This window comes from Bison bison, unplaced genomic scaffold (genome assembly GCF_000754665.1).
Source record: "Bison bison bison isolate TAMUID 2011002044 unplaced genomic scaffold, Bison_UMD1.0 scf7180017864330, whole genome shotgun sequence".
Classification (NCBI taxonomy): domain Eukaryota; kingdom Metazoa; phylum Chordata; class Mammalia; order Artiodactyla; family Bovidae; genus Bison; species Bison bison.
Window position 1 is genome coordinate 9825358 of NW_011494902.1, and position 15651 is coordinate 9841008.

General features: G+C 37.8%; 1 protein-coding gene across 1 annotated transcript in view; it reads right to left on the minus strand.

Moving 5' to 3' along the window:
- The window catches only part of LRP1B (low density lipoprotein receptor-related protein 1B), a 1806191-nt gene that overhangs the window by 643944 nt on the left and 1146596 nt on the right, over positions 1-15651 (minus strand). The window lies entirely within an intron of this gene.

A 15651-nucleotide genomic window follows, 5' to 3' on the forward strand; every position in this document is an offset into this window, starting at 1 on the left:
CATAAGAGGCTCTTTATTTCTTCTTCACTTTCTGCCATAAGGGTGGTGTCATCTACATATCTGAGGTTATTGATATTTCTCCTGGCAATCCTGATTCTAGCTTGTGCTTCTTCCAGCCCAGCGTTTCTCATGATGTACTCTGCATATAAGTTAAATAAGCACAGACACAATATACAGACTTGACGTATTCCTTTTCCTATTTGGAACCAGTCTGTTGTTCCATGTTCAGTTCTAACTATTGCTTCCTGACCTGCATATAGGTTTCACAAGAGGCAAGTCAGGTGGTCTGGTATTCCCAGCTATGGAAGAATTTTCCACAGTTTATTGTGATCCACACAGTCAAAGGCTTTGGCATAGTCAATAAAGCAGAAATAGATGTTTTTCTGGAACTCTCTTGCTTTTTCCATGATCCAGCGGATGTTGGCAATTTGGTCTCTGGTTCCTCTGCCTTTTCTAAAACCAGCTTGAACATCTGGAAGTTCACAGTTCACGTATTGCTGAAGCCTGGCTTGGAGAATTTTGAGCATTACTTTACTAACGTGTGAGATGAGTGCAATTGTGTGGTACTTTGAGAATTCTTTGGCATTTCCTTTCTTTGGGATTGGAGTGAAAACTGACCTGTTCCAGTCCTGTGGCCACTGCTGAATTTTCCAAATTTGTTGACATATTGAGTGCAGCACTTTCACAGCATCATCTTTCAGGATTTGAAATAGTTCAACTGGAATTCTCTCACTTCCACTAGCTTTGTTCGTAGTGATGCTTCCTAAGGCCCACTTGACTTCACATTCCAGGATATCTGGCTCTAGGTGAGTGTGAATGATCACACGATCGTGATTATTTGGGTCATGGGTGCATAGTGAACTACAACTGTGTCGAACAAATGTACTTATGAGATAGCTTAAACTGCAGGAAGAATGAGCTACTTTTTCAAAGGATATCATTTTATCATTGAAAGAATGACAATCCATGGCTATTCAGACTTAGATATTTGGCAGAAATTTTTCTCAAAAAAAAAAAAAAAAGCAGGGGGGAGTGAACAGTGTTTGACAATAACCAACTTTGAGACTTATTATAAAGCTGTAGTAATTGAGACAGTGTTGTATTGTTGAAAGAATAAGATCTATGTCTTTATAGATCCTATGTTCTAGTGAGGGAGATAGACAAGAAATAAACACATAGAAACGGTATACCTAAAATTCCTATAAAGCAACAGCAAATAAATAACCTGATTGAAAATGGGCAAATAAATGAAATATTTCTCTAAAGAAAACTTGCAAGCAAACATCTAACAGGTATATGAAAAAATGCTCAACATCATTAATCATCAGGAAAATGCAAATCAAAACCACAGTGAAATATCACATCACACCTGGCTCTCAAAAAATTACAAACAAAACAAAACAACACAAAAACAAAAAACATAACAATGCTGGCAAGGATGCAAGGATGTGGAGAAATTTAAACTTGTACACTGTTGCTAGGAATGTAAAACAGTGCAGACACCATTTAAAATGGTATGGAGATTAGTCAAAAAATTAAAAATACACCATAATATGACCTTGGCCACCTGATGAGAAGAGCTGACTCATTGGAAAAGACCCTGATGCTGGGAAAGATTGAAGGCAAAAGGAGAAGAGGGTGGCAGAGGATGAGATGGTTAGATAGCATAACTGACTCAATGGACATGAGTTTGAGCAAACTCTGGGAGATAGTGGAGGACAGGGAAGCCTGCAGTGCTGCAGTCCATGGGGTCGCAAAGAGTTGGAAATGACTTAGGGATTTAACACAACAACAATGTTCTAGCAATACCATTTCTGGGTATATATACAAAATAACTGAAGTCAACATCTTGAAGAGATATTAACACTCCAGTGTTCACTGTGGCCTTATTCATAAAAGCAAGCATAAATGTATGGAAACAACCTAAAAGTCCACCAAAAGATGAATGGATTGATAACATCTGGTGTGCATATACAATGGAATATTATTCGACTTTTAAAAAGGATAATAATCTCATGGGGGATGTTGATAACAGGCAAGGCTACATGTGGGTAGGGATAAGGAGAATATAGGAAATCTCTGTATTTTCTTGTCAATTTTGCTGTGAACCTAAAACTGCTCTAACAAAATAAAGTCTTTTTAAAAATAGAGAGAATTTCACCCCATGCAACAAGATGGATGAAATTTTAGGACATTATAGTAAATAAGATTAGCCAGTCACAGAAGGATAAATATTGTATGATTCCACTCATATGCGGTATCTAAAACAGCCAAACTCATAGTAACAGAGTAGACTAGTGGTTGCCAGGAGTGGGGATGGGGCTGGGGGATGAGAGAGTTGCTGTCCAGCAGGTATAAAATGTTTCAGTTACACAAGATGAATAGGTTCTAAAGATCTTTTATACAATATTGTGCCTACAGCTAACAATACTTTATTGTGCACTTAAAAATTTGTTAAGAGGGTAGATCTTATGGTAAGGGTTCTTACCACAGTAAAAAAGATAAGAAATAACTGAAGGCTGTCATGAGTCCTATAAAGAAAATAGGCATAGTTTCACTTTCTGGTTTTCCTATTTTTGTCTGCACATCACTCCACTCTACTTACCCTTCATTGCACAAGTCTAAACCTACGCTCAGTGCAATAATTCAGACTAGCACATCCCACATTGACTCTTCTTTCTCATTGATTCCAAAGCCTCTGCAGACAGCATCATATGGTTTTGTATGAAATTGCTGCTTTTTCTTTTCTTTTCACTTGTACTAATTTTGACTCTTTATCCAGAGATGAAAATCTGAGAATAAGGATCCTGTCTTGTATTTCTTTGTATTCTTCACAGCGCTTTGTATTCTTTTGAACTGAGTGTGATGTAGAAATTCCCTAAATATCTGTGAAATGGCTGGGGAAATAATATCCCTAAAAATATCTCCCAGAATAATTTACTTCTTAGAAAACATTTAAATAAAGCCATCTCCCCCACTTCCTCCTCTTAAAATGTTCTCTTTTTAAATATTTTTCTTTTTTTGACAACTCCTCTAATATAAAGAACTTTGGCTTTGACTCTGTAATTATTTAGAATCATATTTCTATCACTTTTTTTTCCTTACACTCTTATTCATATAAATATACTAGAATCTTCAGAAATTACCAAAATTCAAAAACTACTTTCTTATGTTGGAAGCAATTATGAATATCTCTATTTCACTATTATAAGCTGACCTCTGCACCACAAAATTCATATGTTAAAATTCTAACTGTCAGTATCTCAGACTGGGACTGTATTTGAACATAAAATCATTAAAGAAGTAATTAGGCTTCCCTGGTGGCTCAGATGGTAAAAGTCTGCCTGTAGTGACAGAGACCTGGGTGCGATCCCTGGGTTGGGAAGATCCCCTGGAAAAGGAAATGGCTACCCACTCCAGTATTCTTGCTTGGGGAATCCCATGAACAGAAGAGAAGAGTCCGGTGTGCTCCAGTCCATGGGGATCACAAAGAGTCAGACAGGATTGAGCAATGAACACTTTCACATAATAGGGTGGATCTTAATCCTACATGACACATGTTCTTATAAAAAGAAAATTAGGCCACAGAAACACACAGATGGAAGACTCAATGAGGAAAGGATAGCCATCCACAAGCCATGGAGAGAAGCCTCAGAAGAAATCAACTATGTTGACTCCTGGTTTTCAGACTTCAAGATTCCAGAACAGTGAGACAATGAATTTCTGTCAAGAAATCCAGTCTATGAGACTTTGTTAGGGCAGCCCTAGCAAACAAATACGTTTACTAATAGGGATATAGAAGACACTTATGAAAGAATTAATATAAATATCATAAATGTAAATTGGTTCTACCATACAATTGCCAAACTCTGCACTCAAAAGAGAGAGAAATAAAGGAAATAATTTTACTGAGACACAACTGAGCAAATGAGCACTAAGTCCCAAGGCCTTTGCTAGGCACATATAACTGTCTCAATCATTTATAAGTGAGTGGATGCAATAAAATGCCTGTCAATAAGCAAAATCTATAACTTAAAAAAAAAATCCACAAATACAGCAACAAACATCAAAATAAACAACCCAAAGAGTTGAAATTGCATTTACTGCCTGGAAATTGGAAGAGGAGTAAGGAAGATTTCTCACTTGTGATTTCAGTAACTAAATTTTACCCTCAGAGCTCCAAAAAATCTCTTTCATATACCTAACTATCCTCTTAATCTTCAGCCCATATATGCTACTACATAGCAGGAATTTCTACCTGAATATAAGGAAGTCACTGCAAACTTTACATGACCAAAATAAAATTCATCTTATTTTTCCCATGTATACTTATTTCCCAGTAGAATTATGTATGAATTAATGTTTGTATCCCCTGCTAAATTCATATATTGAAATCTTACTCCCAGGGTGTGGTGCCCTGGGAGGTGATTGGGCTGTAAGTGTGGAGCCCTCATGAGTGGAATTAGTATCCTTATAAAAGACACACCCCTGAGAGCTCTCTATCCCTTCTGCTGTGAGACAGTAAGACCAGCTGGCTGCCTGTGAAGCAGGGAATACATTCTCACCAGACACCAAATCTGCTACCACCTTGATCTTGGATTTCTCAACCTCCAGAATATTGAGAAATAAATGTTTGCCACTTAAAGCATCCCATCCTGTGGTATTTTTGTTACAACATTCTGAACTAAGATGGCTTCTCACAGTGAACGGTCTCTGACTTGGTCATCTGTGGTAAAAACTAGAGGGCCATCTTTTTAACCCTCCCAGGGCCATGTCTCTTAGGTGCTTAGCCCAATGTTTTATTTCCTCTCCATTCCCACTAAAACTCCTTAGCTCAGGACTCCATTACTTCTCATTCTCCTGATGACCTTTGCTGAGGAAACACTAGAGTGATCTTTCCAAAATGCGAATCTAAGCATGTCACTCCACCACTTAAAATTCTACAGTGGCTTGCATTCCCCTGCCAAACCACTTAGCATGGCACAAACGCCATTTGTGATTTGATGCCTACTTAACTTTGCATCACTAGATCTATTACTGCCCACTGTGTACCATGTTTAGAAATATTGAACTGCAGTCAACTTTCAATTTCCCAAGGATAGATTAACTACATTATGAGGGAAAATGGGTGAAAATGGGCCAAAGACAGCTTACTTGTAAAGAAAAAGAACTAAAAGTGTAGTGGATTAGAGAAATATCTACATATCAGAATGAGTCTATTATTTATAATTCTATAGGAACCATTCCATTTTTACATTGTACCTATTGCAAATAAGGAACGCCCCTTCCACCTGGGCAGTCAAAACTGGCTATGTGCATATGCAATCTGTTAGCTGCTTTTGGGTGCAGGAACAGTTTTCTGCAGTTTGCCTGAAACTCTGGGCAAAAATCTATTTCTTAGGACAATGATGGTACTAGAAGTCTCTATGTTGTGCTTTGTCCCAAGACTTGTTTTTATTTATTTTTCTCAAACAGAGAATCTAGAAAGTGGCATTGGAGGTGAGAGGAAGAGCAACACAGAACAGAACCCTGAATTTTGTTCTGAAGACTTTGTGACCTTGAACTGACAGATACGGTCTTAAAATTCCTTCAATTCATTGTCACATTGAGGTTTGCCTCACTGAGAGCCGAGGGGCAGTCTAGGATTGTAGGGAGAAAAACCTGAGAATGGCAGGTAATTTAATTTCCAAGTTGATGGCTTGACTGTGTTGCCAGGAACTAGTATTTGTGTGATGATGAAGGAGAATGACAGTGAGAGAGAATTTTCTGACAAAAACAAAGAGGCCCCAAATAATTGCTTGCTGCAATGTTTAGAAAACAAAAATGTTTATTTAGTGAAAATATTTTATTTAGTGTTTATTTAGTGAAAAATATTATTCTCATCAAAAAAAGGGAAAAGGAACAAGGTCCTCCTATGTAGCACCGAGAACTATATTTAATATCCTATGATAAACCATATGGAAAATAATATATTTAATATATATTTCAGTCATATATATATTCAGTTTTATGTATATATAAAACTGAGTCACTTTGCTATATAGCAGAAATTAGCACAATATTATAAAGCAAATAAAAAGAAAATTAGAAGAGGAGAAAGAGGAGCGGGAGAAGAAAGAGATAAAGACCCACTGACCTCCTGTAAACACTTTAACATCCTAATGAAATGCATTTGAATTAAATATCCATCTTGTGTCACAGTTGTGTTAAATTGGATCTGAACAACGTTTTATCTGTATTCTCCTGATTTCCATTACCCCAGTAAATAGGATAATACAGAGTTGATATAGTTTTTCAAAACAATGATTCCCAAATATCCCGAAGCCCCTTTATGTGTGAGTGTTCAGTTGCAAAATCTGTCCGACTCTCTGCAATCCCAAAGACTGTAGCCTGCCAGGTTCCTCTGTCCATGGGATTTTCCAGGCAAGAATACTAAAGTGGTTGCCATTTCCTTCTCCAGGAGATCTTCTTGACCCAGAGATCTCCTGCACTGGCAGGCAGATTCTTTACCACTGCACCACCTGGGAATCCGCCAATGCCAATTAAATGGTTTAAATGGATGGTTTTAAGGCTTGTTGAGAGTCACTGTATACAGTGGGTGAGGGAGTATGGGTTGGGGTCATATAAACATGCTTTGATGCGTGGCTATGACATATTCTGAGTGATTTTCAACAACATACTTGAATCCTTATTATTAGTCTTCTCATCTGTAAAGGGAAAAAATTCCACCACACTGTTATAATATATGAAATAATTAGCTGTATGATTTGAATGGTAAAGACAATAACTGATAGCTACATTGAATAAAAGAATGAGTCAACAAAATCTAAAATATATTTGAGTATACTAATTCTAATATACAAGCACTTCAGAAAAAAAAATCTCTATCCACTGTCAATATAAAACTGTATGAATTTTTTTTTCATAATTAATGATGAATTACTACATTTCTGGGCTTCCCTGATGGCTCAGACAGTAAAGAATCTGCCTGCAATGCATGAGACCAGAGTTCATTACCTGGTTGAGAAGATCTCCTGGAGTAGGAAATGACAACCCACTCCAGTGTTCTTGCCTGGGAAATCCCATGGACACAAGGGCTTGGCAGGCCACAGTCCATGGGGTTGCAAAGAGGTGGACACGATTGAAGGACTAACACTAAACAGTTCTATGATTTTACACTACTTCTCTTATGGCTAGCAGAATGTGCCACCTGAAAATGTGTCTCTTTGGCGTAAGGATTATTTGGAGCTAATTATTTTAAGAAAAATCGGACATAGGATAAACTCTGAAAACAGAATAGAAATTACTCTTTTGTAAAGGAAATTTACATTAGAAAGTGGGCCTGTACCAGGAGGACAGACATCACCAGGGATAATCTTTTCATCTGAGAGATTCATCTGCAAGATGGGACAATCTTCGTTTACTAAACATTTCCTAATTTCATCTTTCCATGAACTGCCTTCCCCTCTTTGAAGCTGCAGACCCCATCTCTTTCTGTAGCTCAGGAAATAAATAGTATATAAAATAATATATTATATATAAACCTGAATAGTATAGCTATCTTTTGAATCTCATATTTTGGTGGGGTCCAACCATACATAAGCTATTTTTTTTTCCTCCTGTTAATCTGTCTTTGGGTTTCACCAATAGCTCAGTGGGTAAAGAATCTACCTGCAATGCAGGAGACATAGGAGACACAGGTGTTTGATCCCTGGGTTGGGCAGGTACCCTGGAGGAGGAAATGCTGACCCATACCAATATTCTTCCTGAAGAATCCCAGGGATAGAGGAGCTTGGTGGGCTACAGCCCAAAAGGACTGCAAAGAGTTGGACACCACTGAGCAATTAAGTGCACACAGCACAATCTGTCTTTTATTAGGAGATATCAGCCAAGAGTCTAGGATGGTGCAAAAAAAAAAATTATTTTCTTTCCCTATCCCACTAGTTAGATTCATTCACATGAATGTGGGTTGAGATTAGTAGTATAATACCTGAAAGTGGAAAAGAATAATGCTCATTGCCCGTGGCAATCACTCCAAAGTGATTACCAAGTTCAAGTCACATATAAAATGACCTATTAAGTTAGGACAAGTAGAATATTGGGTTTCCCTGGTGGCTCAATGGTAAAGAATTTTCTTGCAATGTAGGAGCCAGGGTTTGATTCCTGGATGGGGAAGATTCCCCTGGAGAAGGGAATGGCTATTCACTCCAGTATTCTTGCTTGGAGAATCCCATGGAGAGAGGAGTCTGGAGGGCCATAGTCCACGGGGTTGCAAAGAGTCATGATAGATTGACTAACACAAGTAGAATATTAGAACTTCAATTTGTATCTGTAAGTGCTGTAAACAAGGGAGATTAACAGTGTTCAAAGACAACAATGTAATTCTTTGTTTGACTTTTACATATACATTGTTTAGGAGACATGTTTAAGAGAATCATTTCCCCTTTATTAAGGTATTTAGTTTAAGCAAGGTCTACAATGGCAACCCACTCCGGTACTCTTGCTTGGAAAATCCCATGGATGGAGGAGCCTGGTAGGCTGCAGTCTATGGGCTCGCTAAGAGTTGGACACGACTTTCATGCATTGGAGAAGGAAATGGCAACCCACTCCAGTGTTCTTGCTGGAGAATCCCAGGGACGGGGGAGCCTGGTGGGCTGCCATCTATGGGGTCGCACAGAGTCGGACACGACTGAAGTGACTTAGCAGTAGCACAGAGGGTTAAGTTAGATAATGACCTCTATGTTGGACTGAGTTGTGTCTTCCCCCAAATCCAGACATTGAAGTCCTAACCCTCAATGTGACTGTAACTGGAATTGGGTCTTCAGAGAGGTAGCTAAGTTTACATGAGGTCATAACAGTGGTACCCCAGTCCATACATGACTGGTGTCATTACAAGAAGATATCAGGGATGTGGGCACAGAGGAAAGACAAGGGGTGGGTGTGATGAGAAGGTGGATATCTGTAAGCCAAGGAAGCCTGGGGAGAAACCAAACCTTCTGACACATTGATCTCTTCCAGCCTCTGGAAAGGTGAGCAGATAAATTTCTATTGTTTAAGCCATCTGGTCTAGTATTTGGTATGGCAGCCCTCACTGACATATATCTGCTAATTTATTCAGAACAGAATACAGTCCTGGGAAAGTTATTTAAAAGAGTCTGAGATTTTGAGTTCACGCTGAGATGCACAATAGGAACCACTGAGAGAAAACTCACTCTATATTCAAGCAGACCTGTACATTACCTCTAAAATATACTCCAATTACCTACTTCCAAATTACGTATTTCCAAGATCTCCACTGCTTCCACTTCCACTGATACCACACTAGTCCAAGAGGTCACAGAGTCTCACCTGAACTCCTATACCAGATAAGGTTCACCAGCGTCCGTTCTTTTCCTCTCCCATAGCCCAGTCTTCACACAGCTTTGGGCAATCATCTTATTAATAAAACACAAACAGGATTTAAACTCCTGTTTAACTCTTCAGTTGACTACTGAAGTTTTCAGTCTTTATCAGATAAGTCCCTGAGAATCTTGTCAACCTTGACCCTCCTCTCCTGTGGAATGAAGCTCCTGTTACTCCAGTCAAGTTAGCCAGAACCTGACAAGCACTTTCTGATCTTAAAGAGTTTTTACTTGCCCAGAAAACTCTTCCTTAGACATCTTCACAAGGCTAGATTTTGCTTGCCATTCAAGTAAGCTCAAATAGCACCTCCCTGGCAAGGACTTCATGGAAACTCTTATTTCCCACCATTTTTCCCTATCTGACATTTTCCCTAATGTTTATGCATTTACTGTCTATGTCAGCTAAGAGCAAGTTCATGAATATAAGGACTGAAGCTACCTTTTTTCACCCCTGTGTCTCTATGTTGAAAAGATATAATCTAGATATATAACAACTAATAAATTCTCACTATTCTAATAAAATTCTAGTTCTAGAAATAACTGGGGCTGATAAAAGAAATATCCCCAATTCTGTCATGCTGATGCTTAGAACAAGCTTTGGGTAAGAGGGCTGTGTGTGAATGAGAGAAAGAGGCAAAGAACTGAAAAAATGGCCACTCAGAATTATTATCACCTGGAGCCTGAGCAGTTATATAGATTTTTCTTTTTTCTTTTGTTTTGATATCCCTGAATAAATGGGACACTGGAAAACAGTTTTTAACTTTTTCTTTGAGTAGCAATGGTGTCTCAAACTTCTGATATTCAGTTTCATCAGTGAACCTGGAAGCAGCAAGTGTGACCTTTTTTGCTGCTCCTCCCATGGCAGTCATGGTCAGTGGGTACATTTCTCAGGTTGAGTGCCAGCTCTATACTAAGCCATGAGGCATGACTACAAGAGGGAATGTCTAAAGGTCAGTAATCGTCCTCAGCAAGTAGTTCTAGGTTCCTTTAAGAGATTGCAAACAATAGGAAGATAAATGTAAAATCAGAGGAATCACAAGTCAGTTCTCCACAGAAGAACTGAAAGAGTAGCACTGACATATAGATAGTGGGAAGCTGCTGTACAGCACAGGGAGCTTAGCTCACTGCTCTGTGATAATCTAGAGCGGTGGGATATGGGAGTGGGAGTGAATTCAAGAAGGAGGGGATATATAGACATGTAGCTGATTCATGTTATACAGCAGAAACCAACACAATGCTGTAAAGCAATTATACTCCAGTTAAAAAAATAAATAAAAGGAGAGGGTGGGATGATTTGAGAGAATAGCACTCTAACATGGATATTACCATATGTGAAATAGATCACCAGTCCAAGCTGATGCATGAAACAGGGCACTCAAAGCTGGTACACTGGGATAACCAAGAGGGATGGGATGGGGAGGGAGCAGGAGGGGGGTTTGGGATGGGGGACACATGTACACCTGTGGCTGATTCATGTCAATGTATGGCCAAAACCACCACAATATTGTAAAGTAATAAGCCTCCAATTAAAATAAATTAATTAATTAATTTTTTTAAAAATAAAGGATTTTTGAAAAATCAAAGTAAGTAGATAGCTGCAGCTGCTTGCACTTTCTACACTCTCTGAGGATGGCTAGGGAAGGTGGAGATGGCGCGAAGGAAGTGGACAGCTGAGAGATGGAATCTGGGGAACAGTGGTGGAGTTGTGTAGAGTTCCCTTTCCTCGAAGTGAACCACAATTTCATTTTTAAGGTGGAACGTCTAGGAGACTCAGCTGTGATTTTACCTAGCACTCCACAGGCCAGTGCCAATCTATTGTCACCCCACCAAACTAGTTCAAGAAAACAACCTATGAGTGCAAATGTGGAGAAAATAGTCAAGGAAAACAAGATCTTCATTTAATTCCTTTACAGTGTGGTTAAAGGCCTTAAATTACAGAAGGAAGAGAACCAGCAGAACTTTTCAGAAAATCCAGCAACTTTAATGTAAAGAAGTTTGGAATTAACAAATAAATAAATAAACACACAGAGAATGAATATGAAGAAAATATGTGTTTAAAAATGCCTTCAGGAATATCAGTGCATGTGGGTTTGAATTACTTGATACAGGGTCATGCAATGATCTTCAAATTGATTTTCTGAATGACACTCTTTCAAAACAAAAATTAAATGAAGAAAAAACAAAACCCTGGTTCCAAATAGGAAAAGGAGTATGTCAAGGCTGTATTTAACTTATTTAACTTACATGCAGAGTACATTATGAGAAATGCTGGGCTGGAAGAAGCAGAAGCTGGAATCAAGATTGCTGGGAGAAATATCAATAACCTCAGATATGCAGATGACACCACCCTTATGGCAGAAAGTGAAGAGGAACTCAAAAGCCTCTTGATGAAAGTGAAAGTGGAGAGTGAAAAGGTTGGCTTAAAGCTCAACATTCAGAAAACAAAGATCATGGCATCTGGTCCCATCACTTCATTCGAAATAGATGGGGAAACAGTGGAAACAGTGTCAGACTTTATTTTGGGGGCTCCAAAATCACTGCAGATGGTGACTGCAGCCATGACATTAAAAGACGCTTACTCCTTGGAAGGAAAGTTATGACCAACCTAGATAGCATATTCAAAAGCAGAGACATTACTTTGCCAACAAAGGTCTGTCTAGTCAAGGCTATGGTTTTTCCAGTGGTCATGTATGGATATAAGAGTTGGACTGTGAAGAAAGCTGAGCACCGAAGAATTGATGCTTTTGAATTGTGGTGTTGGAGAAGACTCTTGAGAGTCCCTTGGACTGCAAGGAGATCCAACCAGTCCATTCTAAAGTAGATCAGCCCTGGTATTTCTTTGGAAGGAAGGATGCCAAAGCTGAAACTCCAGTACTTTGGCCACCTCATGGGAAGAGTTGACTCATTGGAAAAGACTCTGATGCTGGGAGGGATTGGGGGCAGGAGGAGAAGGGGATGACAGAAGATGAGATGGCTGGATGGCATCACCAACTTGATGGACATGAGTTTGAGTGAACTCCGGAAGTTGGTGATGGACAGGGAGGCCTGGCGTGCTGCAATTCACGGGGTCGCAAAGAGTCGGACAAGTCTGAGCGACTGAACTGAACTGAACTGAATGAAGTAGGTTCATGAGAAAGAAGACTTTCTTCAGAACTTAAAACTAGTTAACAAGTATAGATAAAAGAGGAGCTTGTCTTAGTCACAGTTGTTAACAAAGAAGTAGAGAAGCTGCAGCCAGCTGTTGCTCTGAGATGCAGTCAACTAAAATGCAGTCTAAAAATGCAGTCTAAAAATCTAAGCTTTACTCGGTTGATAGACCACTAAGGGTCAGATAAGAAATTGCTACACTATAAGGGGGCTTCCCAGGTGGTTCAGCCAGTAAAGAATTTGTCTGCAATGCAGGTGACTGGGGTTTGATCCCTGGGTTGGGAAGATACCCTGGCAAAGGGAATGGCAACCCACGCCAGTATTCTTGCCTAGAGAATTTCATGGACAGAGGAGCCTGGTGGGCTACAGTGCATGGAGTTAGTTGCAAAGCGTTGGACATGATTGAGCAACTAACACTTTGACATATACACTTTTATCCCCCTTATAACTTCTACTTATTTGGAAAAGCAGTTGAAGGGGCCATAGTGGACCATGATTACTTAGAACCAACTATTCATTAACTTCACTGCTGAAGTCCCTAGAACTGATTTGTACCAGTTTGACCTTCCAAGCCAGTCTGTATGACAGGCATTCTATCAATCCAGGATATTTTGTTAAATTTTTTTGTTTCATTTGGAATACATGTATTTTTGTAATAGGTATTTCTTCCCTCTTGAGACAGAATTAAAATCTGTTTCTGGTAACTAGATTCTATGTAGAATAGTGCCCAGGAAGTATTAATCTCAGTAGACATTGTCACAAATATATCCTTATTATTATGCTCATGTCCTGGTTTTCAGTTTTGTCAAAAAAAAAAACTATCATTTTAAATATGTAAATATATAGTATATAAATAATTTATAAAGTGCATAAACATTAAAATGATATTATAGGGACTTCCCTGGTGGTTCAGTGGCTAAACCTCCTGCTCCCAATTCAGGAAGACCAAGCTCAATCCCTGGTCATGGGACTCGAACCCACATGACTCAACTAAGACCTGGTGCAGCCAAATACATAAACTACTAAAAATTGATATTTTATTGACCTAGAAATCAATGTTTATGACAAATTAAAACTGAAAAAAGTTTATATATAATTTGTAAAAAAGATCATAAATTTTAACTTTTCTAAATAAAGTTTTAAAATACAGTTTGCTAACAAATATTACTGATATCTTTAAATGATCCTATTCTGCTCATTTTTAAATTATTCAGCATTAATGTTAAATTTTTACTTCAATTAATTTAAATCATTTTTACAGTGTGCTTCTTGAGCAATGTTTTCTTCTTTTAATATCATTTGAGATTCAGTGAACTAGTATTTCATTCTGGTTTGAACACACTGTATATTAAAAGGTTCCAATATTTCAAAAATTGCTTCAAATGGTTGTTCTATCCTGGATAATTTATTGCTCTGTCTTTATTATTAAAATATGAATGTTGTTGTTGTAGTTACTATGCAACTCTTGACACTGCCAAATAATTAATATTGTAAAATTTACTGACTAGAAATATATATATATGGGTGTAAACATAAATATATTACTGGGAAAAGGTTAAAAAATAAATACTGTCAAAAATAAATGATCTTTGGTGCTCCCATTTGCCATGATCCTGTCTTTCCCAAATAATTTAATATGATATATCTATTTATTTGAAAATAAAAGCACATAAAACCTCTACATTATAGCACATTTCAGAGGGAAGCATTGCCCATTTAAATAACGTTACCAAAATATTATATCATTGCAACTCAAGACTTTCAATTGAATTGGATGGGATAGCTGCCAGTTGGAGCAATACTCTTGAATCAGAAAATAAAAATAAAATTGTGGTTTGTAAAAGAAGCATCATCTTATAATCCTTTACTTTGTAACTCATTAAATTTTGTAACATTAAATCATATGTTTTAACTGTGATTCATAAAACAAAAAGGCATGTTCTTTTTATAACGAATCTCAGGATGAGCATCCCTATGCAATCACTTCATTATGCTCTCATTTTCATACCTGGAATTCCACAAGATAATGACTTGGTGTACTAGAACTAAGTCACAATATAATATTCCTGAATAAAGAATGCAACTGTGAATTTGCTAATGCATATAGCTCTCTTTGGGGCTTTCTCAGTGGCTCAATGATAAAGAAACCGCCAGCCAATGCAGGAGATGTAGGAGACATAAGTTCAGTCCCTGGGTTGGGAAAATCCCCTGGAAGAGGAAATGGCAGCCCACTCCAGTATTCTTGCTTAGAAAATCCCATGGACAGAGAAACCTGGTGAGCTGCAGTCCATGGGGTTGCAAAAGAGTCAGACATTGCTTAGGAGCTGAGCACAGCACAACACAGTTCTCATTAAATTGGGGATTTAAAGTAAAATGGTAAGCTTATTGATATAAGACTTTTTAAGAAGAAAGAGTGGTAAGATGAACTGGAGATGTGATTTTTGTCATTCTACACCAAGTATTTTCCAGTTCTGGTTAGGTTTCTCACAACTAGAATTCCCTGTGAAAAATATAGGTGGCAAAATATCATAACAGAAAAAAAAAATACACGAATGCTTAGATTTAACTTACATGGAAATAAATTGGAGGTATACTGAGTATTTCAAAAAAGAAAAACATGTTTCAAGGTGGGGGGGGGATGTCTAGATAAATTTTCAAGTGGTAGCTTATGGCTATATAATTTTGAAATTTTCCTGAGAGCATATATTATGGCTATGTTCTATAACTATGTAACTTTTATGTATTCTATTGTTCATCAAATAGGAATATAAGTATTTCAACTTAATAAGTATCCATAATTTGGATAAAGTAATATTACAGATGATGAAGTGAGATTCATTTTTTTAAAAACCAAAAATGTTCTTCCAAAGTGAAATCTTAGTAGTCCTTAATATGGCACAAATATTATTGTTGTCTCATTATTCCAGTGAGCCAAGAGTTCTCTTGCAAAGCTCTTAATCTCTATTCCAAGGTAACAGGATCTTTTCCCCTCCCATACATAATCTCATTATGAGTCAATTCAACACAAAATAATCTCATCATCTGCCTTTTGAGTACTCTTCATCTGTGATAAATCAGTATACATATATACAACAATTATACT